Source organism: Tamandua tetradactyla, assembly GCF_023851605.1.
Source record: "Tamandua tetradactyla isolate mTamTet1 chromosome 18 unlocalized genomic scaffold, mTamTet1.pri SUPER_18_unloc_1, whole genome shotgun sequence".
Classification (NCBI taxonomy): domain Eukaryota; kingdom Metazoa; phylum Chordata; class Mammalia; order Pilosa; family Myrmecophagidae; genus Tamandua; species Tamandua tetradactyla.
In genome coordinates this window covers 11,071-36,162 of record NW_027518250.1, presented here as the reverse complement: position 1 = coordinate 36,162, position 25,092 = coordinate 11,071, and the positions used below count along the sequence as shown (strand labels likewise).

Genomic DNA, 25,092 nt, shown 5'->3' with positions numbered 1-25,092 from the left:
AAGGTGGAACAGTATGTATCACTGCATATAAATCTGAATTAATATAAAACATGAATTATAAGGTTGCAGTTATATTTGAGCTAATTTTCATTATTCTCACTGTGCTGGTTTAAAAGGAAGTATGCCCCCTAAGAAAAGCCATGTTTTAATATGTCTCATTTCGTAAAGGTAGAATAATCACTGTTCAATATTGTATGTTTGAAACTGTGATTGGATCATTTCCCCGGATTATATGATTTAGTCAAGAGTGGTTGTTAAACTGGATTAAGGGATGACATGTCTCCACCCATTTGGGTGGGTCTTGATTGGTTTATTGGGGTCTTATAAAAGAGGAAACATTTTGGAGAATGAGAGATTCAGAGAGAGCAGAGGAGAACGACATAGCTATGAGAAGCAGAGTTCACCACCAAGTGAACTTCATCTTTGGAGATGAAGAAGGAAAATGCCTCTCAGGGAGCTTCATGAAACCAGACGCCAGGAGAGAAAACTAGCAGATGATGACACCATGTTCGCATGTGCCCTTCCAGCTGAGAGAGAAGCCCTGACTGTGTTTGCCACATGCCTTCTCTTGAGAGAGAGACCCTGAACTTCATTGGCATTCTTGAATCAAGGTATCTTTCCCTGGATGCCTGTGAGTGGACATTTCTATAGACTTGTAATTGGGACATTTTCTCGGCCTTAGAACTGTAAATTAGCAGCTTATTAAATTCCCCTTTTTAAAAGCCATTCTGTTTCTGGTATATTGCATTCTGGCAGCTAGCAAACTACAACACTCACCAAGTCAGAAAACTTTTTAATTCAATTATCTCAAGCAAAATCATGGTGATTATGAGTCTGAAGAACCTATGTTTAGATCTGCTGATCAGCTGTTTGATACTGAACCTGTCCTAGAAAATATCTATGTTTAAAACACGTATAAAAAATGTGTTTAAAATTCTTTGAAACACTGAGCAACTTTTAAAAAAGCAACAAACCTCTAACTACAAAACCTGTCCTTCAGGTACATCTCCTAATACATATATAAATTCAATAACTAACATTACCTAACAAAAGAGTTGCAATTAACACTCAAGGAAGTGTTAATTTTAGACAATGCAGTCAGAAACAAGGGAAAAGACTCCATTTTGTGGGAAAATTACTATGTGGCTCTTTTCATTAGACTAAGAATGATATATAGTATGACTTATATTTTGATAGAACAGATTTCCACAACAAGTCAGGTTTAGAAACACAAAGGGGCCACTGAAGAAAGTGGATGGGAGGTGCCGATTGTACCACATCTTCCTCCTGGGTTTCCCACTTTCAGGAAATGGCACTTCTTCCAGATCTGAGGACAAAACCCATAGAGTGGTCCCTGATGCTTCCCTTTCTCTCACATCCAAACTTCAAGCAAACTCTGTTAGCTCTACATCTGAAATATACTCAGGATGAACCACTGCTTTCCAGAATTCCTGCTATGACCCATCATTTCTAGCTGGGATTATTGCAATAATATTTAATCCTAAAGCATTCACTCCTTAATTTGTTCATCCATCTACCTGTCCAACAAATACTAACAGAACAACCACTTACACCAGACACTGTTCTAGGCACAAAAGTACTGGGGAGTTGCCCTTTTGTCCTTTACACAATGTCTCTGACCCTACTGTATCTTACTATGGTGTGTTATCCCAAGAAATAACCCCTTGAGGCACCAAACAGAGTCAATTTTGAGAAAATAATTCTAAAGATTCGGTAAGGAATCATTTCCCAAATCAGGATTCTAATGCTTTGTTTCCAGCTAAACTGATGAACGAAGATGATCATTAAAAATAATTTGATGACAGATCACTGTTTCAGTTTGCAAAGCTGCCAGAATGCAATATACCAGAAATGGGTTGGCTTTTACAAAGGGGATTTTTAAAGTTACAAGTTTGCAGTTCTAAGGCCACAAAAACCTCCAAACTAAGGCATCCAGAGATGAATACCTTGACTCTGAAGCAAGGCTGATCGATGTCTGTCATGTGGGAAGCATGGCTGGTGTCTCCTGGTCCTTTGCTCTCATGCTGTGCTACTTCCAGCTTCTCATTCCAAGGGCTTTCTATGCTGGCTCTCCAGGCATCTCCAAATGTCTGTTCCTGAGCTTTCTCCCAAATGTTTCCCTGTGTCAGCTTTTTTTAAGGACTCCAGTAAACTAATTAAGACACACCTTGAATGAGTGAGGCCACACCTCCATGGAGATAAGCTAACCAAAAGACCCCACCCAGAACTTCATGTCACATCTCCATGGGAACAACCTCATCAAAGGTTCCACTCTGAACAGTGGGTCTGACCCCACAAGACTGGATTAATGTGCAAAGAACACAGCTTTTCTGAGGTACATAACAGTTTCACACCAGCACAGTCACCATCAGTAAATGACTTTTGGCATATAACTCAGAAGAAATAAAAACTAAAGGAATTGAGTGATGATGTTATATCAAAACTGTTTTTATTTCCCTCAAATGAACAAGATGTTTTGACCTTTGCATATCTAAACATGAAAAACACAGAACTGATTTTGAATTCTATCAGATTTTAGCAATAAATAATATTCACCTGTGGATAATTAAGGTAAATGATAAAAGCCTGACCTCATAAAGCAATGCATTTCAACAATATATTACTTTTTATATTTAATACATAAAAACTGTGGTATTTATTTTCATTAGGTATACATAATAATGGTTGTAATGAGTTAAGAAACAATCTCTGATTAGCATTAACATTTGGAGCATCATGATCACAGGATATGAAATAAATTTAAATATATACATTTTTGCTGCAGGAAAGCACAACCAATGAAAGATTTCCATGCCTGAACACACACTATATCACGGTACTCTTTAGGGCAGGTTTTCTCCACAGGGCAGTTAAACTTTGGCTGTTGCGTGCTGTCCTGTGCAATTCAAGGTGTCCTGCAGCACTGTGGTCTCTTCCTACTGGACGCCAGTAGCAGCCTCCACTGGGCTAGGACCCAAACTGTCTCCAGACACTGCTGAATGGCCGCTGGCTGGCAAACGTGTTCACCTGAGAATCACTGCTGTGCCGGGATAACAATACAATGCAACACTTTCTAGGACTAAAGAGCTCTTCACTGTTGCAAAAGGGATGATGGTAAACATCAAAACACTATGCTGTTTAATATCATCAGACATGTTTAAGAGCGAAATAATAGCTATTTATTGTAAAATGGCATTCCATAATGCACTGGAAATTACATTTTGTCATTATTTAAATTTACGGTGGAGACTTTCCAGTGTTAGCTTACAGCCCACCGGCTGAAGCATCCTGCAGTTCAAGGTGCAGGTGGGAAATGGCCATCCACACTCACTGGTCTTTTCCAAACCGTAATGGGATACTTTAGAGCCCCCTAAGTTTACCTGACATGGCTTTAAATTGTTTTTCCCCTTCTGAGGGATGTATTAAAGTCTTCAAGGCTCTCATATATTTATATGCCTAGAAAACATAGCTGAAAAGAACAACAGGGCTTTGAAACAAATGTGAAATATTTAGATAAAACGCAAATATGCCTCAAATTCCATATGTACAGACCACTAGCATTTCCCCCTCTATTCCTTAAATGAGGCCAATTCACCTCCAAGGACTGGGGGTGGAGGGCCGCTCCACAGGCCCCCGCTTGCAGCGGCGCGGTCTCTCCCGAGCCCAGGCTCCTAAGCAGCCGGTCCCGATGCCAGGCTCCAGGCGGCACGGCCAGCGGTAGGAAGGCCGATGGGACCCGCCACTGCGCAGCAGGAGCGCTAGCTCAAGACGCGTCTTCGCTGCTCCAAAGCCCGTCCACACGGTCCAGCAGTGAAGGAAAATGTGCGGGCCGGGAGGAGCGCCGCAGCGCAGAACCGCAGCTCGGCGGCCTCGGGGGCGCTGGACCGCAGCCCTGAACCCGCTCTGGACGCCGCCCTCTCCGCTGGGCCCCTCTACAAAGCCCTGAAGGCATTTCGAGTGTACCCGGCCCGCGCGCTGACCCCCGTGACTAAGCGTCCACGGGGCGCCCTCCCAGAACTGGAGCTGAACGCACCCGCCGGCCGTGGATGCGCAGAGTAACGCCTGCCCTTCCAGGGCGGACTGCAGTGGGAGGACACGGGCAGAGGGCTGCGGACCTGCGTGGATGCCCCGAGTGGCGGGCAGGGACCTGCGGAGGTCAGGCCGGTCACCCAGAAATCCCTGCAGCCACCACCACCACCTCGGCTGGGAGCCGCCGGGCTAACCGCTATCCCCACGCCCACGGCCCGCTGCGCTCAACCACACCAGCACCCGAGCAGCCCCGTGGGCCGCGTCAGCAGAGTCCCGGCCCGAGAGGAGCCCGCGTAGAAGGGCAGACCGCGTGGAAAGCCAGCTGACGTGGAAGGGCAGCCCTCGTGGAACGGGAGCCCGCGCGAACGCAGAGGCCAGGTGGAAGGGCAGCTTTCACGGCATGGGAGCCCACGTGAAAAGGCAGCCCGCGTGGAAGAGGAGCCCTTGTGGAAGGGCAGACCCCGTAGAAATGAAGCCCGCACGAAGGGCAGCCTGCGTGACGCGGAGCCCGTGTGGAATTGCGACGCCGTGGCCTCGGGCTGTCGCCAGGAAACTTCGGTGGGTCAGGGAGCGCTGCGGGGCCCAGGCGGGAGACCTCCCCGTGCAGTGAGCACGGCAGCGCGGGTTCTCTTCCTCCCACTTTCCCTTTATCACGGCGTCTGGAGATGCCCCTCCCCGCCCACCCGGGACACTGACGATGTCCCCACGGACTGACAGCCAACGCGGCGTCCCCGCCGGCCCCCACACGTGCTTTTCCCACAGGCGGCCAGCTGACCCCGCCCCCACAGCAAGGCGTGCGACCTCCACCAAGCGCGCCTCAGGCCCCGGCCCCAAGGCGAGGCGGGTGACCTCCAACAAGCGCGCCTCAGGCCCCACCCCCGCCATCAAGCGCGTGACCTCCGCCAAGTACCCCTCCGGCCACGCTCCCACTGCGAGGTGCGCGAGCTCCTCCGGACAGGCCTCAGGCCCCGCCACAAATGCGGGGCGCACGACTCCCAATCAGGAACTCCTCAGGCCCCGCCCCCATCACGAGCTGCACCTCAGGTCCTGCTCGCACCACGACCTCCTATCAGGCGGACTTCAAGCTCTCACCGCCTCCAGTCACTTCTTAGGCCTTGCCACCACCGCGAGTGGCGCCTCAGGCCCTGCCCCTAACGCGAGGCGCGCACTCTCACACCGATCACTCCTCCAGTGCCCCCCGACCCCGGACGCGCGCCCAGCGCTATCTAGGCGCTGAGAGAGTTGCCCCGCCCGCTCCGGTTCCGCCTTGCACGCCTGCGGACTGCTCTAGGGCTCCCCACTTCATTTCCTGTCCTCTTTCTTCCCGGAAAGGACCATTTCCACATAGTATCACACAGACCCGGTCAAAACTCGACAAGCATAAAAGGTTATTATGAAAACTCCTAACACCACTGGGGCTCGCGGGTAGATCCCTCCCCATCCAAATGGTCTCGCCCCACCCCAACGGAGGCCCCGCCCCCGAGCCACCTCACGAGCTCGCGCTGACGCCTTCTGGGAGGTGCGTGACGAGCAAGTCCCTCCCCACCGGCCCCGTCGCCCCGCCCCTGCCCGCGCGCTGACGTCTCCCAGCAGCCCCACCCCGCCGGCCCCGACCCCCTCAGGAGAGTTGGCGGAGGCGAGCTGGACGTGCCGGCGCCTGCTCCTCACTGCCATGCTGAACTGTCGCACCCTTTGGGGATGCGGCCGTGCAGCTCCAGTACTCCTCCTTGGTCCCTCCACCAGTGGCTTAGCCGGCAGCGCGTGCCCGTGGCCATCGAGCCCGCCCCCTCCGTCCGCTCACCACCCCCCCTGCGTCCCTTTAACTTGGCGGCCGTGGAGGCGGCGCCAGCGGAGGCAGAGGGCGGGGCGCTGCGAGGAGGAGCCCTGAGTTGTGGAGACTAGCGCCAGGGGGAGATTACTCCCGCCGCCGGCTTCGTCTCACACCCCGCGGCCTCCCGCGCTCGCCGGGACCCCTGTCCGCCGCGGTGTAGGCGCGGGGCAGCGTGGGAGGGCAGGGTGTGGCGCCTGATGCCCCTAAACTGGGTCGCCTGTCCCGCTCGCTGAAGTTGGCGGCTCTGGGCAGCGTGCTGGTGCTCGTGGCGCTGCACTCGCCAGCCGCTGCTCGCTTCCTGGCCATGCAGCGCGCTGGCTGACCGGCGCTTCCTGCAGCTCAATAAGTTCCCGGTGTGCTTCGGCACGAGCTGGTGCCGCCGCTTCCTGGGCGGGCAGCTGGCCTGCGAGGCGTGGGGCCGCCTGAGCCTGCTGGACCTCTCAACGTGAAGAACATATAGTTCGCGCAGCTAGGCGAGCCCCGTGAAGCCGGCCGCCGCTGCGTGGTGCTCAAGCGCCTGGGCTCGCAGCGCGAGCTGGCGCAGTTGGACTAGAGCATCTGCAAGTGGGCCACCGGCCGGCCGCGCTGCGACCTGCTGCAGGTTATGCCGCTCACCGAGTTCACGCACCTCAACTGTGACGTGCGGCTGCTGATGCCCGAGGCGGTGGAGGGCTGGTTGGACCTGGTGCACTGTCCCTCGCAGTGCCTGCTCGACCGCCTGGTGCTCCGTTATGCCGAGACGCGCGACTCGGGCAGCTTCCTGCTGTGCAACCTCAAGGACGCCGGAGCGCATGCAGCTGCTGCTCACGCTGGCCTTCAACCCCGAGCCGCTGGTGCTACAGGTGGGCGCGCGGCGAACGCGGGGAAGGCCAACCGGACCGGGGGAGCTCGCCTCAGCGTCCAGCTGCGGGGCGCGCGTCGCGGCCGATGTCCACCGTCCTGTTCACCCACTGCCCCACGCGGGGCTCCCCCACTGCCCTGCGCTTTCGCTGCCCCACGCCCTTGTACTGCCCCAAGCGGGGCTTTCCCGCTCCCCGCCTCTCCATTGTCCCCCGAGGGGCTCCCCCACTGCGCGGCCCTTCCATTGCCTCCCGGGGGGCTCCCCCGCTCCCTGCCTTTCCACTGTACCCCGTCCTTTTTCGGTCCACCACGGGGCTACCCCCTCCCCGCCCCTTACTACTCCCCGCGGGTTTCCCCCGCTACTCTGCCCTTCCATTTCCCCACGCGGGGCTCCCCTGCTCGCTGCCCCTCCACTGCCCCCCAAGAGAGTCCCCTGCTCCCCGCCCCTCCACTGCCCCCCTCGGGGCTCCCTCTGTCCCCACCCCTCCACTGTCCCCAGTGGGACCCTCCCTCCCCCCGCCCCTCTGCAGCCCCTGTTCTGCCCCCCTCTCCGGCCCACAGACTCCCCAACGTGTTTGCAGGGCCCCCTCCCACCCTCATCGCCCCGCATCGCCCCACACCTCCCTGTGCACCAGCCGGACTTAGACCCACTGCCTCGCGGTCATCCAGGCAGCTAATTGAGGGACAAACTGAAGAAAATACGGTCGGAGCAAGAGGCAGTGGTCAAGGGCAGGTCGTCCAAAGGCTGGGTGTGGGTGGGATGGGACCGAGGAGGAGGAGGAGGAGGAAGTGTGGCGGCGCCTGGCGGGGCTTGCGGGAGGCCGGAGCTGACCCGGGCCCAGGCACTGCCGGACAGGGAGACGAGGCCCCCTTGTTCTGCCGCTCATGACTGTCCTGGAGATGAAACGTGCCTTCTCAGGGCCTGGGTTGGTGACAGCCACCCTGGAACAGACGCGGTCAGCTTGGGGGTAGCTCGTTGGCCTGGCCCGAGCAGTGTCTAGTTCGCGCGGATTCTCCCGGGTAACCACGGAGAAGCTTCCTTCGCCTTTCCCTCCTTTTATACTTGAGATAGTGGAGTGTGCTTGTATTTTGTTTCCTTTTTAACTTTTCTCTCACACTTAACTTTCCATTCTTTATCTGTTTTCATCTTTAGTGATAAACAGTAACTTAAAAAAATTACGACTATTTTATTGTAACAAACGAAATGACCCATTTGCTTTGTGAGTAGCTGGATGGGTTAAAGGATGGAAGTTTGATTTTAATATATGAAGAAAAGTATGTATCAAAACTGTAGACTGTGATGTTTGTAAATTTAGTTTTAACTTAGGCAATCCACTTTACAGGAATAGTACTAATACTTTATAGCTAAGTTCATACTGTATCAAATGCACATTTTGACTGGTTGGGATCAGGCATTCATATTGTAATGTTGATTTTTTTTACCTGATAAGCAAGTAGAATAAGAAGGCTTACTTTCAAATCCATAAGAGGTTTTCATAGAATTCCTATAAGGACTACTTGATTCTTGTAAAAGCTAGCCATTATGAACAATCTAATTTGAAGTTGGTGATGTTAGAGAACTAAAATTAAAGGGAACTGAAAATTCTGTAATCAGGTACAAAGATGTATAAGTTAAATCATGATAATTTTGTTAGACATACCTATACAAATTTTAGTATTTATTTAGGCATCGTAAGCTCTTTAAGGCTGTTTATGGTTATATTGGAATATTGATTGGTAGTGGTAGAAAAACTGTCACATTTTCCTTTCCATTTATTTATATTTTGGTTCATGTATATTTAAAAAAGTTTTCAAGGGTAGAGATATGTGTGTATTACAGCTTAAAGAGGAACTCTCCCCTTTTTTTCCAGGAGAGGGAGCTACTCCTTGGATTTTGGGACAGTTGGTTTTTCCTGTACAGTTTTGTCTAAAAAATGAACTATTTGGGGGAAAAAGTCCTTTTTAACTTACCTGTCAAACAATTCCTCACAAGAGTAGCAGCTCAGTAAATATGGTTCCAAAGTAAAAAAGTTTCTGTTGTCAAGGTACTAAAGAAAGTTCTTTTCCTGTTCTGGAAAAATGCATTTATTTTTAGTCTTTTAAACTTAGCTCTTCTGATTTTAAGAAACAGTTCAAAAATAGTGGTTTCTGTTATGTTCTTAGAAGGAGGCACAGACGTAATATCTGTAAAATGTGTGCACACATACCTTATTTATGGCTGTACAGATTTGTAAAATAGATTTCTCAGTGTGAAGTGTTATGGGCAAATAACTCAGTTCCTGTTGTTGGATAAATAGTTTATCTAACTCTAATGAAAGTTTTTCTACAGTAGAATAATTATCTTGTAAAAATATATATATAAACATCAAGCAACAAGTTAATGCCAGCAAATGCTTTCATCTTTTACTCTCATTTCTTTGTTTCTTTCTCACATTTCTGCATCACCGAGAGATGTATTAAATGCCAAGTATGTGTACATGTGAAAAAAAATTGGAGCAAGGGTGGTTTTGTTGATTACACATTATATAATAACATTCTTGGAATACTAAAAAATTGAGGTGTTGACATGTGGCAAAATAAGTTTTCTGTTATTTTGTAAAAAGCTTGTTTTACTGATAAATTTTGTATTTGTAGTTTTTCTGTTAATTTCCAGGTGTGTGTTTGTGTGTGTGCGTGCGTGCACATGTGAGAGAAAGAATGGTCTGTGAATTTCCTGAAGTCCAGATTGTCCTCTGACTTTTTGCCTTGGAGATTATAGTAATTATCTTGTTCATAGCAAGTGAAAAAAAATTGGCTTTTTATTGAGAGGAAGTGGACATTTGTTTTCTGTATGTAGAACTGTATCTTCAGTTTTCTGAATCGTGGTTTCAGTAGGGTTTCCTCCAACTAAAGCGTGTAGCTATTGCCTAATAGAGGGGTTAGGCTGTCATCTGGGTTTTGAAGTTGCGTGCACAGCGCACACTGCAGCCGGGCCTGGGCGTGGTGAGGACTGCATGTGTCTTGGCCCCGAGGTGAGGTAAAAGTGACTTTGAGCCCCCATGCCTTTGCTCAGGTGTGCTGAGGCTCTTGGGGTGACAGGTCACTTTGAAAGCAGCTGTGATTGTGTTGGCCACGCCAGTGCTTAGCCCTCCCTGCAGTGAGGGAAGGCCTTTTAGAAAACCTGAACGCAATGTTACTATTCTTGTTCCTAAACAGTAATTTCTACCAGAAAAGAATGTATCTCTCAAGTGCATTGCCTAAAATATAGATTTGGGGGTCAGCTAAAGATGCTGGCTGCTTCCTCGTTGGGTTCCCCCTGACAGGTGCGTGTCATGTTCGTGGGCCTGCTTCCTCAGAAGTGACACTGTGTGAGATCCTCCCCATGTGGGGGGGACACCGTGGCCCCGCTGCTGTTGGCCTGCTGGGGCAGGACCCTGGTAGCTGAGCTACAGGGGCCCCTAGCCTCCCTGCCCACACCCACCCTGCCAGTCTCTGTGCACTTGGAGTCTGAGCAGAGTGGCCCTGAGGGGGAACGCATGGTGCGGTGGGTCAGGGGGCATCATGGGGGCTGTGAGGGGCATCTGGCCGTGGTGGCCTCCTGCACAGCTGCTGCAGAGGGAGGACCCCCTGCATTTAGGGTGCAGGGTGGGCTGTAGGTGGGGGTTGGGGGCAGGGAGTGCACTTTTGTCTGATAAATTGATAAGCTTAAGTTTAGAGGCTTTCTTACTTTATTGTTTTTTCATCTTAGGTTTCATTGACACTTCTGACACTTGAGTGTCTTTCATGAAACTTAACTCCAAAGTAAAGAAATAAAGCCGCTCTCCTAACTTCAGTCCAAAGCCAGAAGGGTCTATTGTGCCTGTGCTTCAGAGAGCCCCTAGGGAGAGTTGGCCCACTTTCAGGGAGCAGCACTGGGGGTCAGGCAGGGGGTGCTGTGGAGAGGGGGGCCCAGTGTGGAGGACAGAGGGGCAGGGCTGGGTGGGGACCGGTAGGCGCTCAGGCTGCTGCAAGGTGGGTGCAGGTGAGGGCCCCTACCCATGGGTCCCCCGCCCACCTGGCCCCCTGCCTGCCTAGCCCCTCACCCGCCTGGACCGCTGCCACCCACCTGGCCCCCGTCACCCGCCTGGGCCTTTCCCAAGGGGCCCTGTGGAGAACGCAGGTGCTTTGGCAGGGCCAGGTCTGTGGAATGGGGGTGAGGGCAGGGCAGGAGTTTGGGGGGCTTCCCAGTGGTTGAGAGAAAAGGGGCTGCTTGTCTGGGGTAAAGTGCTGCAACAAGGAGGCAGACAGTAGATTTTGGATACAGAGCCGACAAGATTGACCGATGTGTTAGTGGATGAGAAGAGGGAAAATGAAGCCCACCTAGGTGTGGCCTGAGCACCTGAGCTGATGCTGCCCCTCTCCCATGAGGAGTGGGACTGCATGAGGCATGGCCTACAGGGGGCATGTGCCTGCACGGGTCGTGGCCTGCACTGGCAGCCGGGGTTCTGCTTGTTGGGCAGCTGAAGCCAGGCAGCTGGAGAGGTGCTCAGCCCCCTGGTCTTTACAGGGCCTTGTGAGCTGAGATGCTGTTTGAAAGGAACCAGGGAAGTCGGCACTGTCCATGTGTCATAAAAAGATCTTGCCTGAAGCAAGGCAGGGAGCACTCTTAGGTTATTGGGTCTAAAAGAAGACTTTTTTTTTATTTCTTTGGAATTTTGTTTTTGCTGGGGGCATGTGTTCGAGTATGGTGCTCATCGGTGTACGTTTCAACCTAGCGATGTGGCACATGCTGCTGGTGTGAAAACAGGCAGTAGGTAAGGAGGATAGGTTGAGACTAGTTTAATGGATGCATATTTCATGACAAAATCTGGAAGGCAAGTGATTTTGGGAGGGGCATTTTTTAAGCTATTTCTTCTAAAAGAAGATTTATTTCTATAAATTTAGGTCCTTTTTTGTTGATGTGCTTTGACATTGGTTTCCAATTTTAGATACAGTTGTTGGGTATGATTTTCAGCAAAATGTCATAACCTTGCTGTTTTCAAGGCATTGCTTAATAATGTTGGAATTATTTCCTTGACACAGAAATCTTGAGATTAAAATTCTACAGTGTTTACAATAGATTTTGGCCTCTCCTTGCCATTTATAAATCACGAAGCTGAGGTCTTACAGGAATTGTACCAGAAATTAGGTAACCCTTAAATCATCTTAGTGATTTTACTCTTTTCACCCTGTAGACAGTTCATAAACAGTGAACACATTAGTCCATCAACAGGACAGGTGACTAACCTCATTGAGCAGCTGTTATAATGTGTGTAACTACAATGGGATGCCATTCATATTTGGGCTTTAAAAAATAATCTTAAAACTTAAATTGAACTTGGCATTTTCTGTGCTTTCAATAATATTTACTTTCTAAGAGTGTGCTCAAGTTGAAATTTTTTGGCTTTTTTTTGCACAAAAATGCCAGTTTTGTGGAAAACCTAATAATTAGGTTTTAAATAATATATTCTGATTATGAATAGATTTTAAAAGTTATTGTATGCTAGGAATTTATCTATTTTTTAAAACCAGTCTTGCATGGTGACTTGTTCTATATTCATTTAATCTCTTTAGTAAACTGCAAAGTTATGTTTCCTTTTAATGGAATGTTGTGAGGTAATGAACGGTAGTAAAATATTTTCTATCTCTTGAATGAAAGCAATTGTGAGCTTTAACATTTTTTATATTGGGAGGGCCATGGTCGATCAGTGGCAGAGTTCTCTCCTGCCATGCCGGAGACCTGGGTTCAATTCCCAGTGCCTGCCCATGTTAAAAAAAAAAACTATATAAACCCTGCTTTTAATGTTTGGTCACATTAAGAAAAAAATGTAATTGAACACAAGCACTTTTGAAGTTGATGTTTTTATTTTTTTAGTATCTTTATTGACAAATCTTCATACACATACATTCCGTACATGGTGTGTGGTCAGTGGCTCACAGTATCATCACATAGCTGTGTTAGTCATCACCATGATCATTTTTTAGAACATTTGTATCACTCCAGAAAAAGCCCTCTCATTGACGACTAGTATTTCCGTCTACCCAATTTATTTTACCCCTCATCCCCCCATTATTAATTTTTTGCCCATATATTTTTTATTCATCTGAACCATACCCTGGATAAAAGGAGCATCAGACACAAAGTTTTCACAATCACACAATCACATTGTAAAAGCTGTATCTTTATACAATTGTCTTCAAGAAACATGGCTACTGGAACACAGCTCTACAGTTTCAGGTACTTCCCTCCAGTCTCTCCATTACACCATATAAAAAGGGGATATCTATATAATACATAAGAATAACCTCCAGGATAACCTCTCAACTCTGTTTGAAATCTCTCAGTCACTGACATTTCATTTTGAAGTTGATCTTACTTTAATTGATCAGTCTCATGCCATTCTGTAAGTGAGAAAATAACAAATAAAACCAAAAGGTGCCTTTTTGTGTGTCCTGATTCATGCTTCCATGTCTCCTTTCTCCTGGCAGCTATGACATGTAGAATAAACTGGCCCTGCCAAGTGGCAGGATGATAGCTACTTATCCCAGCGTGTTATTAAAGCATGGCTCCTTGGATGGCATTGGAAACCACAGGGTATGAGTTGATTCCAGTTTGTAGTATATGGTGAGGTTTTAATGTGTTTGGTTTTAGTGGCCCAGAGACCTTTTGAGGAGTTGGTCTTCTGCTCTCTGAGTCACTCCCTGTGTGTGCAGACCCCCTGTTTCTCTGCACAATGGTGGCTGTTTCCCAGCTCTGAGCAATTTCTGACTTGAGTATGAACCTGTGGTGTGCACTGCCCTGTCCCAGCCTGTGCGTTCTCCTCATCCTGTAGAGCTCAGCTCACCTTGGCCATGCAGACTGACATAGGCCTCTGTCTTCTTTCTGGGTGCTGTCCCTCTCCCTGATGTGGAAATCAGAGCCCATTTACATGTACCTCTGTGTGTGTTTAATAACCAGCTTCCCAGTTCAGGCTGCACAGGGGGCTCGAGGGTGGGCACTGCGCTATCCATAACTGCTTACTTGGCATTTCACAGTGGAGCTAGGCTAGATCTAGGGGTTCTAAATTCTCAGTCTGTATTCTTTTCCCTCCATATTCACTCTTTCAGCCCTTTTATCCAGCTGCTTATAACAGTCAGTGACGTGTGGTCTAAACTGCAATGCCTTATCTGTAATTCCAAAATTTAAAAATCCTGCAGAAAAACAGATTTTCTAAGATTTTAAAAAAGAAAAAGTGTTTGAATTGATGCGAAGCAGTTTATGAGGCCTTTATCCATCCCACTTAGGGTGGACAATCTTATGTTATTTTGCAGTCTAATTTGTTTGCTTCTAGGGTGCTGTCGCAGACTCTTGTAGCAACATGTACTATGTAGTATGTATTTAATAACCTAAAATCTCAGATGTGTTGAATTCCGAAAACACAAGGATGTTGAGTTGAAGGGTCTTATTATACAGACTTTATTTTTTCAAAGTGATTGGTCAGAATGTCTTCTGAACCCAGCAGGAGCTGGCCTCTTCCTAGTGTGGCTTCACCCAAATGATGCTGTAGGCTGGTAAAAAAAAAATGAGCAGGTACCTTCCACTTCTAAAATGTTTGACTTCATGTCCCCTTTATTGACCATATAAAATATAAGGCCATTTAGTTTTGATCTACATAGATTAATAGTTGTATCAGCATTTGGAATTTGCTTTCTGGTGTTTACCTAAATGAAAGAAAGGCACATTACAATAATGAGTGTATGTGTGTACATGTGACCGGGTTTTTAATTTCTTGCATTTTCAGTGTACCTGGATGTCCTACACATTTCTCAGGGCATTGAGTATATAGTTGGATGACGGTTTTGTACATGCCATTGAAATCAGAAATGAGTAGAGGGCAGGGATATGGGTCTCTAACTTAGTGGTTCCTGGCTGTTTGGTAGGTGTTCAGTATTTATAGTTGTGTTTCAATGGGTGATAAGAAATAAGCACATCTCTTGATGAATGTCTGGATTTCTTGTTTAACCGACTTAAATTGAAAGTATAAAAGTGTTTTATATAAGCAGTTCTGTAAAGTAATATTCAATTTACAAAACACATTTCATACCTTTTCCCTTTGCTCATTCACTTGCTCTGATGAATCTAGGGGTCAAATATTTTTGCAGCTACATTGATATTAAACTTTGCCATAGTAACTCAGCTAGTGAGATGCAGTGTTAGAAGTGGCCTCAAAATGTTTTGTTTGTAGTGAAACTCTATTAGACATCTTCTTTGGGTTATCTTTAGCTTAATTTTTTTAATAGAGCAATATAAAAGTGAATATAAATTAATATTTAATTTTTAAAAACCTGACATATGTTATTTTATGACATACACTCAAGCCTGTTTAAAAACCCTGAACAATGAAGTGGAAGGCCTCCAAACCATTTAGAGTCGAAACTGTTCTAAGTTGAAAGGCTCTTTCCTTCAATTGAAAAGTATTTGAAAAAGGACAGAAATGAAAATGGTTAGAGATGAAGGATGAAATTTAGTTCTAAAGATCTTTTTTGTGTTAAAGTTGATATTATTTAGATTTTAGGATTTTCTGAAGCTCAGGGTAAAAATAATATCAGTTTTCTTAAGGGTCCCAGAATAAAAGCCTCATTCTTGTCTTTAAATCTGTGTACATTGTTCAGTGTTTTGGCAGTGGCAGCAGGCTACACATATTCTGTGGTGTTTTGTTTTGTTTTATAGTTACAGTACTGTCTTCTCTGTCTGCTATCACTCCTCTACAGTAGTTATGTAAGCAGTATCTTGGAATTTTTTCCCCAACTCAGGGAGGGGTGATAGCAGAGGCACAGGCTCATAGAACAGGTCCCTTCTGGTCACTGATCCTGGCCAAACCGAGCTGTTACAGTGTCACTTCCCAGTCTGTTCACTCCGCACCCATCATGCGGTCCTGAGCTTTAGCATCGCAGGGCTCAGGTGAAGCCTTGTCCTTTCCCCTATGCTGGAATGCCTGGTCCAGGGTCATGGGAAGAGTCTGCTGTAGGATAATAACCCTCTCAGTAGTTGCAAAATCCACTAGGAACCATTTCTCAGAGTAGGAGAATAAATCGTTTTGAGGCTGAGCCAGAGAGGATGAGCAGAAAAGACAGGGCCAGCAGCGCAGGAAAGGAGGCAGCCTTGGGACCATGGCACTGGGCAGCAGGCGTGTCCCCTAGAGACCTTGGACTGCAGCTGGACGCCCATCCCAGAGCTGGCCCTGACCCCTCCCTGCCCGGGTGGACTCAGTGACCCTGGCAGCCACTCCTTGGGGACCCATGTCACTTCTCAGTGACTGATGACTCAGATGGAGCTCACTACTTAGTGTGGTCCATAGTGATGACTTGGGAAATGAGGTTGACCTCTGATGATTACTGTCACCAGTGTGAGAATTCCCAGGCACACGAGTAGCATCACAAATGAGAGCAGCAGGGGGTGTGTCAAGGGGTCTTCGTGGGAGTCTCCCATGATACTGAGAGCCTTGTCTTGCAGAGTTTCCTGTCTGTTGAAGGCTGGCCATTTGCAAAATACCTGGGAGCTTGTGGAAGAATGGTGGCCATGAGCTACATGGGGGAGGAGCTCTGGAGCTACTTCCACGTGCTGTGGGAGAAGCACATGGACCTCGCCTGGCAGCTGATGGAGATCGCCGAGCAGCTCACCAACAATGACTTTGAGTTCACGCTCTACCTCCTGGACGTCAGCTCGACAACTTCGCCATCGGCCCCAGGGATGGCAAGGTCATCGTTGTGGATGCCGAGAATGTGCTGGTCACTGACAAAAGCCTGATTAGACAAAGTAAGTGTGTGACAGTGGCGTTGTTCCTGCACCCACCCCCACCATCAGTGTGTCCATGCGCGCAAATGACCTGCGACCCACACTTACCTCCTCAGGGGGCAGCTGTCACATCAGCCAACAAATACTGACATCATACTTGTATTCTTAATGCTGTTTTCCGTGTTTACTCAAATATCCTTTGGGCCCTGATGGACACAGGTATGCCCAATGTGTGTGTGTGCCTGTGTGTGTCCACGTGCCTGTGTGTGTGTGTATGCATGCCTGTGTGTGTAGGTACCTGTGTGTGTGTTCCTGTGTGTATGCATGCCTGTGTGTGTGTACACATGCCTGTGTGTATGTGCGTGTGCCTGTGTGCATACATGTGCCTGTGTGTGTGCATGCCTGTGTGTGTGTGCATGTGTGTGTGTGTGTAACGTGCCTGTGTGTGTTTATGCACACCTTTTACGATGCGCCCTGTGTCCTGTGGTCAGGCGTCTAGTGAAGGACTACATCTTCACAGTTTCCAGCTGCTGCAGAGATGGCATTGCTGTTGTGAAAGCTGCTGTGTTGGGCCTTTTACCCTTGGTCTCTGCAGTGATGGTTTTGTTTTTGTTGTAAACCAACTGGGTGATTTGCTGCACTGCAGGTCTGACTTGGTTTGACATTCTGATGATTACTTCTTACCCAAAACTTTGCTCTCCATTTATTTGAGAGCTTTTCATGGGACCTTGTGGGCAGGGTGGCTGAGGCGTCTTGAAAATGACGTGCCATAGGAATTTCAAAGTTGGGAATAAAACCTCTAGTTCTCTAAACCATCCAGCTAGGAAAAGAAATGGAAGAGTTGTTGCTCCATGGTGCAGGTCTTTGTTTTTAATCCCCTCTTTCCCTCCTGAGGATTCCTTGATAAATGCAGACCAAAGATGGGTGTTGCCTGGGGAATGCAGTGAATGTAACAGTTGAGTTGGCTGGCACTTAATGTTTACATGGTCCCAGCAGGAACCTGCTCAGTACCTGGTTTCCCCAGTGCTCAGGCTGATGACCTCCTGATCGGCCTCAAAGCTCATGGTGCAAGGAGTGAGTGCCCTGCCCCTGTGTTCCATTCCCCCCTGCTCTCCCTGCATCTGTGAATGCTGTAGCCCCCACAGTAGGCTTTTCTTTAAGTACTTGGAGGAAGTAATATAAAAAGAAAAATAATCAGAAAAAGAAAAAATAAATAAAAGTTCTTGGAGAATTTGTTGCATCAGTTATCTTCTTCAGCCTCCCTCCCCCCTTGGTACTTATTGACTCCTGACAGTATGTATGAGAACCCTCCCCAAAAACAAAAACAGTGTCCAGCTACCCTTAAAGTTACTACTCTGTCTACTGCTTTTCCTTGCCTTTCAACTGTTTTTTATTTTTATTTTTATTGACAAATCTTCACACAACAGACATTCCATACATGATGTGCAATTGGTGGCTCATGGTATCATCACATAGTTGTGTATTTATCACCATAATCATTTTTTAGAACATTTATATGACTCCAGAAAAAGAAATAAAAAGAAAAAAGAAAAAAAAAGTCATACATCCCAAGCCCCTTGTTCTAGTTTGCTGGCTGCTGGAATGCAATATACCAGAAACAGAATGGCTTTTCAAAGGGGGAGTTTAAAAAGTTACTAGCTTACAGTTCTAAAGCTAAGAAAATGTCCCAATTAAAACAAGTCTATAGAAATGTCCAATCAAAGGCATCCAGGGAAAGACACCTTGGTTCAAGAAGGATGATGAAGTTCAGGGTCTCTCTCTCATCTGGAAGGGCACATGGTGAACATGACATCATCTGCTAGCTTTCTCTCCTGGCTTCCTGTTTCATGAAGCTCCCCGGGAGGAATTTTCCTTCTTCATCTCCACAGGTCACTGGCTGGTGGCTCCGCTTCTTGTGGCTGTGTCATTCTGTTTTGCTCTCTCTGAATCTCTTTCATTCTCCAAAATGTTTCTTATTTTATTGGACTCCAGAAACTTATCAAGACACACCCAAATGGGTGGAGACATGTCTCACCTAATCCAGCTTAATGACCACCCTTGATTAAATCACATCTCCAGGGAGATGATCTGATTACAGTTTCAAACATACAGTATTGAATAGGGATTATTCTGCCTTTATACAATGGGATTTAGATTAAAGCATGGCTTTTCAAGGGAACATACATCCTTCCAAAGCAGCACACCCCTTACCCCTCCCTCTCACTGATCACTAGACTGTACGTCTACCCAATTTATTTTACCCCTTATCCTCCCCTATTATTTATTTATTTTTAATCTGTATTTTTTTACTCAGCTGTCCATACCCTGGATAAAAGGAGCATCAGATGCAAGGTTTTCACAATCACACAGTCACATTATAAAAGCTATGTCATTATAGTTATCTCCAAAAATTAAGGCTACTGGAACACAGCTCAACAGTTTCAGGTACTTGCCTCCAGCCATTCCAATACACCATAAACTAAACAGGGCTATCTATTTAATGCATAAGAATAGCCTCCAGGATAACCTCTTGACTCTGTTTGAAATCTCTCAGCCAATGAAACTTTACTTTGTTTCATTTCTCTCTTCCCCCTTTTGGACAGGAAGACTTTCTCAATCCCTTGATACCAGGTCCTGGCTCATCCCAGGAATTCTGTCCCATGTTGCCAGGGAGGTTTACACCCCTGGGAGTCATGTCCCATGTAGAGGGGAGGGCAGTGAGTTTGCTTGTCATGTTGGCTGAGAGAGAGGCCACATCTGAGCAACAAAGGATTCTCTTGGGGGTGACTCTTAGGCCTAATTTCAAGTAGGCTTAGCCTGTCCTTTGCATGGATAAGTTGCATAGGGGGAAACCCCAATATCGAGGGTTTGGCCTATTGATTTGGTTGTATTCACTGCTTGTGAGACTATTAGAAATTCTCCAAATGGGGAAGTTGAATATTCCCTCCTTTCTCCCCAGTCTCCCAAGGGGACTTTGAAAATACTTCTTTGTTCACTACTGAAATTACTCTGGGATATATCAGGGCATTGTGCTAACCTGGACAAACCAACAAAATCTCATGTCTTACTCAGGATTCCATGCACTTATGGTGTTCAACTAAACTGACCATACAAGTTAAATTATGAAATGCACTATGCAGCCTCAGCTGTTTTTAGAAGTATTGCTCACTCTGCTGCCCTCATCCCCTGGGCCCCCATTCATTCCTTGTTCTGGTGAGCACCGCTTATGAGTTTGCCTTGACCTTAGCAACACCCAAGTGGCAAATTCATGATGTATCTTGAACTAGTAACAACTTCTTAAAATTCTTTCTTCCTTTGGCTTTCCTCAACTGCTCACACAGTTCCATTTAAAAAAAATAAATCTCACCTTGTCACTCCCCTGCTTAATGCTTTTAATGGACTTGCTATTTTTCTAGTAAACCTGAGCTCCTTACCATGGTTTAGGTGTGTGGCTTGGCCCTACTCAACTTCATTTTTAATGTTCCTCTATCCATTGCCCGACAATGCTCCAGCTACAGCGGCCTTTTGCTCTGTGAATGAGCCCTTCCCCCTGGGCTTCCCCCACGCAGTTCCCTCCACTACCTCATCTCTCCTCCATGGTCAGCTGGCTGCTTCCCTGCAAACCTCAGCTCAGTGCTGTCTCTTAAGACACCTTCCCTGACCCTCAGGTCTAACAGGAGAGAGATCTGTTTCCTTCATAAATCTTTCTGCTGTTAGAAACTGCTCTTCCCTTCCTAGATTTTTTTTCACAGTTTATGATATATGTCTATTTACTTGCATAATGGTCTGTTTTACACTTGAGTGTAAGCCAGTACCATATATCATCTGTTTTGTTTATTTTGTACCCTTGTCTGTCCCAGAGTATACCTTCAAATAATTATTTACTAAATGAATGAATTTCTTTCATTTCTTTCACTGGCCTCTCCTCTCCCAATGCCTTAAGTCTCAAGGATCTGCCCTTATTTTTTTCCTTCGCTGTGAACATATTTTCCTACACAGGTTTTTTCATTCCTTTGATTTGATCAAATGCTGCTGGGTTTTAAACATGTGGACTGTACCTCTGCCCTCAAAGTCACAGGTTCCACATTTGTATGTCTAGTTGCATCTCAGACACTCCCGTCACCTCTTAGCTGCTCTGTGTTTACTTTCTTTATTTTAACCATCAGCCGGTTGAGCCGTGCCACTCTTATGGTGTCTGCCATTCATCCAGCTAGAACTTTAGACTTGACTCATGCACCCACCTGTTCATTTTGTCACAGGTGTTCCTCCATTGTGGCTTTTCTTTCTGAACCTTCTTTAGTTGCTGTTATCATCTTAGTCCCTCCAGTTGTCAGCCTGGAGATGCCTTTTCTGTGACATAAACCACAGTCATCACCATGTGAGGGGCAGTGTCCTTCTCTAGCCCATGTAGTGCTGTCACACACTCTAGCCACAGTGATCACCTCCAGGTGTCCAGGATGATCTGGACCAGCCCCTTAGTCCATGCCTTTGTGAGACCTGGGTCAGATGGTCTCTGTGCAGCCTGGGTGGTTCTGCAGGGGGTGCTACTGACCCCCACAGTGCTCTGTTGTGTCATGTCACATGCCTGTGTGGTACATTCATGTATGATGGAAAGTCCCCCGCTAGCCTGACCTTTCTGTGCAGCACAGCTGGCGTCCAGGGTTTCTGTGAATTACTGTGTCTAGTCATATATTATAATACAAGCTTAAGAACAGATGCTGTTATGTTAATTAGTGAAATGTTACATTTTTGGAAGCAATGTAAACACTGTTTTAAAGTATATTTTTCTTTCTGCTTTTCTCCCTTTCACAGACAAACCTGAAAACTGGGATGTGTGGTATGAAAGCAAATTTGATGGCTGTGATAAGGAGGCTTGCTTATCATTTTCAAAAGAAATCCTCTGTGCTTGTGTCACCGTGGACCACAACTACTATGCTGTTTGTCAGAACCTCTTATTCAGACGTTACCTGGCGCAGCACCTCTGGGAGGCTCCTCCATGACCCACCGAGTGACATTGCCAAAGGGGGGTGACTCAAAGCCCTGCTGGATGAGTGTGCCAACCCAAAGACGTGCTACAGCAGGTTCCAGGCTATGAGAGCGCTGTGGGAATACCTAGCACAGTTAAGTAACAATATCAGGTAGTCCCTGATGGACTCTTTTTCTTTCCCCTTTTTCATCTAAATATCACTGGCTAAGATGAAACCACCAGAAGCTATGTGGAGGAACAGCATTTGAAGTGTACTACATTTGGAGGATGATAAATTTGCACTGATAGATCTTACATTAATGTGCATTAAAATGAGACATGACTTCACAGATCACATGATGCTTGTGCAAATAAATATGTTCTTACATTTTGGAGACTTGAGCTATCATTTACTGTTTTACCCCCCAAGAATGCCTGAGTGGATCAATGTTGCACTGTTGGAAATGAGTCTGATAGCTGCTTTGGCTTGTTTATCAAAGGGTACTTGGCACTTGACATAGTTTGCATTGTTGTTATGATTTTGTGAATCTCTTGCATTTACTTTGGATGTCAAGTTAGATTGGTCTGATAGGCCACTTTTTTTCCCTTTAATGCATGGGGTTTTTCCATTTTAATGTTTTTTATTAAATTTTATACATTCAGGTTATAGTTAATTTACATTTTGACTAGTTTTCATTCAGTGCTTTGTGGTATGTGTTTTCTGCTAGGGCAGGATGCCTAGGTTTACTGTCTTTTTTGTCTGAAAGCTGAATATTTTCTTATGTAAATACATTTTCCCTTTCCGCTGTGTTATTGCCACTGCATGAGGTCATTTCGAGTTATTTAAGTTACATCTTTTTATGCCAGTAATCACAGGTGTAGACTACACATGGAGTTTGGCATATGTTGCAAATTGCATTTGTCCTTTACTAAAGGCTCTAAGGGAGGATGCTAGCAATCTACACCCTGACATTAATTTTGGTTCAAAAAAATATATATAACCCCATACTTTAAAAATGCTAACTAGTCCAATATATAGTAATGTGTATGCCAAAGAAATATTTGACCTAGTCCCATGGTCAGATTTTAAAATAGAATTGGTCACCGACTTGCTCTTCTTATCCCACTTGGGATACCTTTAACTCTTTCCTTCCTAATCTCATATCTCCCTGGTTATTACTGTTGAAAAGCTAAGCTACTGCTGTCAAAAATATATAACTAGGGATAGAGCCTGTCAATTATTCATTGATAGTTTTGCAAAATGAAGATGGTAGTCAGTGACCAATGAACTAAAAATTTCTGCTCTAAAATGGTTCAGCCACTCTGCCTCCACCTTGGTCTTCCTTGTGTGATTGTTAATCTGAGCATCAGATCATCAGATCTTAGGTATGTGGATGAAAGAGTGATGACAGCATGGAATTTGTGGACTATTTAAAAGATGTTGCAGTACATCAGTTACCTGTCATTAATGAAGGTAATACTTTTCTGTTTGAAGTTGTTATTTTTGTTTACAGCAGAGTCTGATGCAGCGTGCAATATTTATTTATATACTGACCTTATTTTAAATTGGAAAGTGATTAAAGTCTGCATAACTAAAGCCAGTTTTTTTTCTTTTTCATTCATTCAGCAACTATTTTTTGAGTATCACTTCTGTGCCAGGTTCATTACTAGCTGCTACATACCATCTAAACATGACACAGTTAAGTAACTTTACAATGACTATCTAAATATTACTGTAGGTATTTAAGTTTAATTAAAATTAATTAGGTGGTGTGTTCATGTTCTTTTACCATCGTGATAGAAATTCTGTTTGTATCATCTGAAATGAGTTTGCTACCAAACAGCAGGATGAAATCAATAAAATTAATCTCAATTTAAAAACTAGAGGGGTGAAGTTTGAGTGCTCCATTATAAAATCTATTTATGCATTGTGTTAATTTTATATGCTAGTATATTACATATGCCATCTAGCCCTCAATGAAATGTTTAAGTGCTAGAAATTCTGTTAAGCTGACTTTTTACAACTTCAGAAAACTTTTGAAAGGACTAGATAAAATTATTTGTCAAACATTTGCCTTTTACTCAAAACATCAAATAAAACATGCATTCTCCAAACGGAGCACCTTTTATATTTGAGAAGTATTCATTACAAACCTTAGAATTCCAGTTACAGTGTGGTTGTCTGTCAGTGATTTAGTTAAACATTTAACTCACTTTATTGGAAGAGCAACTGTGGTTACACAAGAGGGTGAGAGAAAACACTGCCAGCAGCGACTGCTGCTCGAGTTTGTCTTTGTAACTATTTCTCTCCATGAGATTAATGTGTGTGATGTCTCTCACCTTTGAAAAAAGTTGAGGAGAAGATAGTAAAAGAATTAGAAATTAAAAATTACAGGGAAAAATATGTATGTGAAAAGCAATAAATATTTTCTTCACTTTGCTATCAAGATGTTCACTATCAGATATTTATTATACAGCAGCAATTTATATTTTTAATCATTACCCATTAATAGATGCAGTAAAATATTTTTGAATCAGACATTTGGGGTTTGTATGTGCATTAAAATTGTCTTCTGTATCATAAGTTACTGTTTAATTTGAATATTTTATCAGAACTGTCTCCCTGTGTCTTTATAATATGAACTTGTTTCTACAGCTTTTAATGATCTTAATGAAGAGTACTTTAAGAATCACACTTTTCAGACTATCTGTTAACTTCAAATATCAAAATTTTACTTGAGTGGAAAGTGAGGTTGTAGATGAGATTTTGTTATAGTTTTTGGGAACTGTTTGGCCCAAGTTGTGTGTGTGTTTTTTCTGTAATAGTGATTTTTTTTTAGCTTCAACCTGCTGTGTGAGGGTTCTCCAGAGAAACAGAACAGACATTGTGTTAGATTCAGTTGTCAGCTTGGCCAGGTGAGCATACCTAGTTTTGTGGCTGTGGACATAAGCCAAGGGTATGTGAACCTCATCTGTTGCCAATTACATCTGCAGTCAGCTAGGAGGTGTGTCTGCTGCAGTAAGTGACATTTGACTTAATTGGCTGGTGCTTGAATGAGAGAACGCAATGTAGCACAGCCTAAGCAGCTCAGCATTCCTCATTTCAGCACTTGCAGCTCAGCCCAGGCCTTTGGAGATGCAGAAAGAAGTCACCCAGGGGAAAGTTGTTGGAGCCCAGGGGCCTGGAGTGAAGACCAGCAGAGACCATCCTGTGCCTTCCACATAAGAAAGAACCTCAGTGGAAAGTTAGCTGCCTTTCCTCTGAAGAATTAACAAAATAAATCCTCTTTTATTAAAAGCCAATCCATCTCTGGTGTGTTGCATTTCATCAGCTAGCAAACTAGAACAGACATGTAAGTGGATATGTAAATATTACAAGCTTTATTGTAGGAATGGGCTCACATGACCATGGAGATAGCCAGTTCTGTAACCAAAGGGCAGGCCACAAATCAGAAACTCTGATGAAACTTTTGATGAACTCCCCAGAAGATGCTGGCTGGCTGGTTAAAGTGATTTTAGAAATTTCTTTCTGGCTGTGGAAGTCATCAGTTTTCCCTTTAACCACTTGCATGTGACCGGATAAGATTTCTCCATGCTGACTACAGTCACATTGTTGATTGTAGAGGTGTCAGC

General features: G+C 45.6%; 1 pseudogene across 1 annotated transcript; it reads left to right on the top strand.

Moving 5' to 3' along the window:
* The first annotated feature begins 5,965 nt into the window (after positions 1-5,965).
* On the top strand, positions 5,966-23,300 carry LOC143672825 (divergent protein kinase domain 2A-like; annotated as a pseudogene). Its single transcript, XR_013170065.1, has 3 exons — positions 5,966-6,723; positions 16,212-16,514; positions 21,306-23,300. The product of XR_013170065.1 is annotated as a divergent protein kinase domain 2A-like (transcript).
* The last annotated feature ends 1,792 nt before the right edge of the window (positions 23,301-25,092 follow it).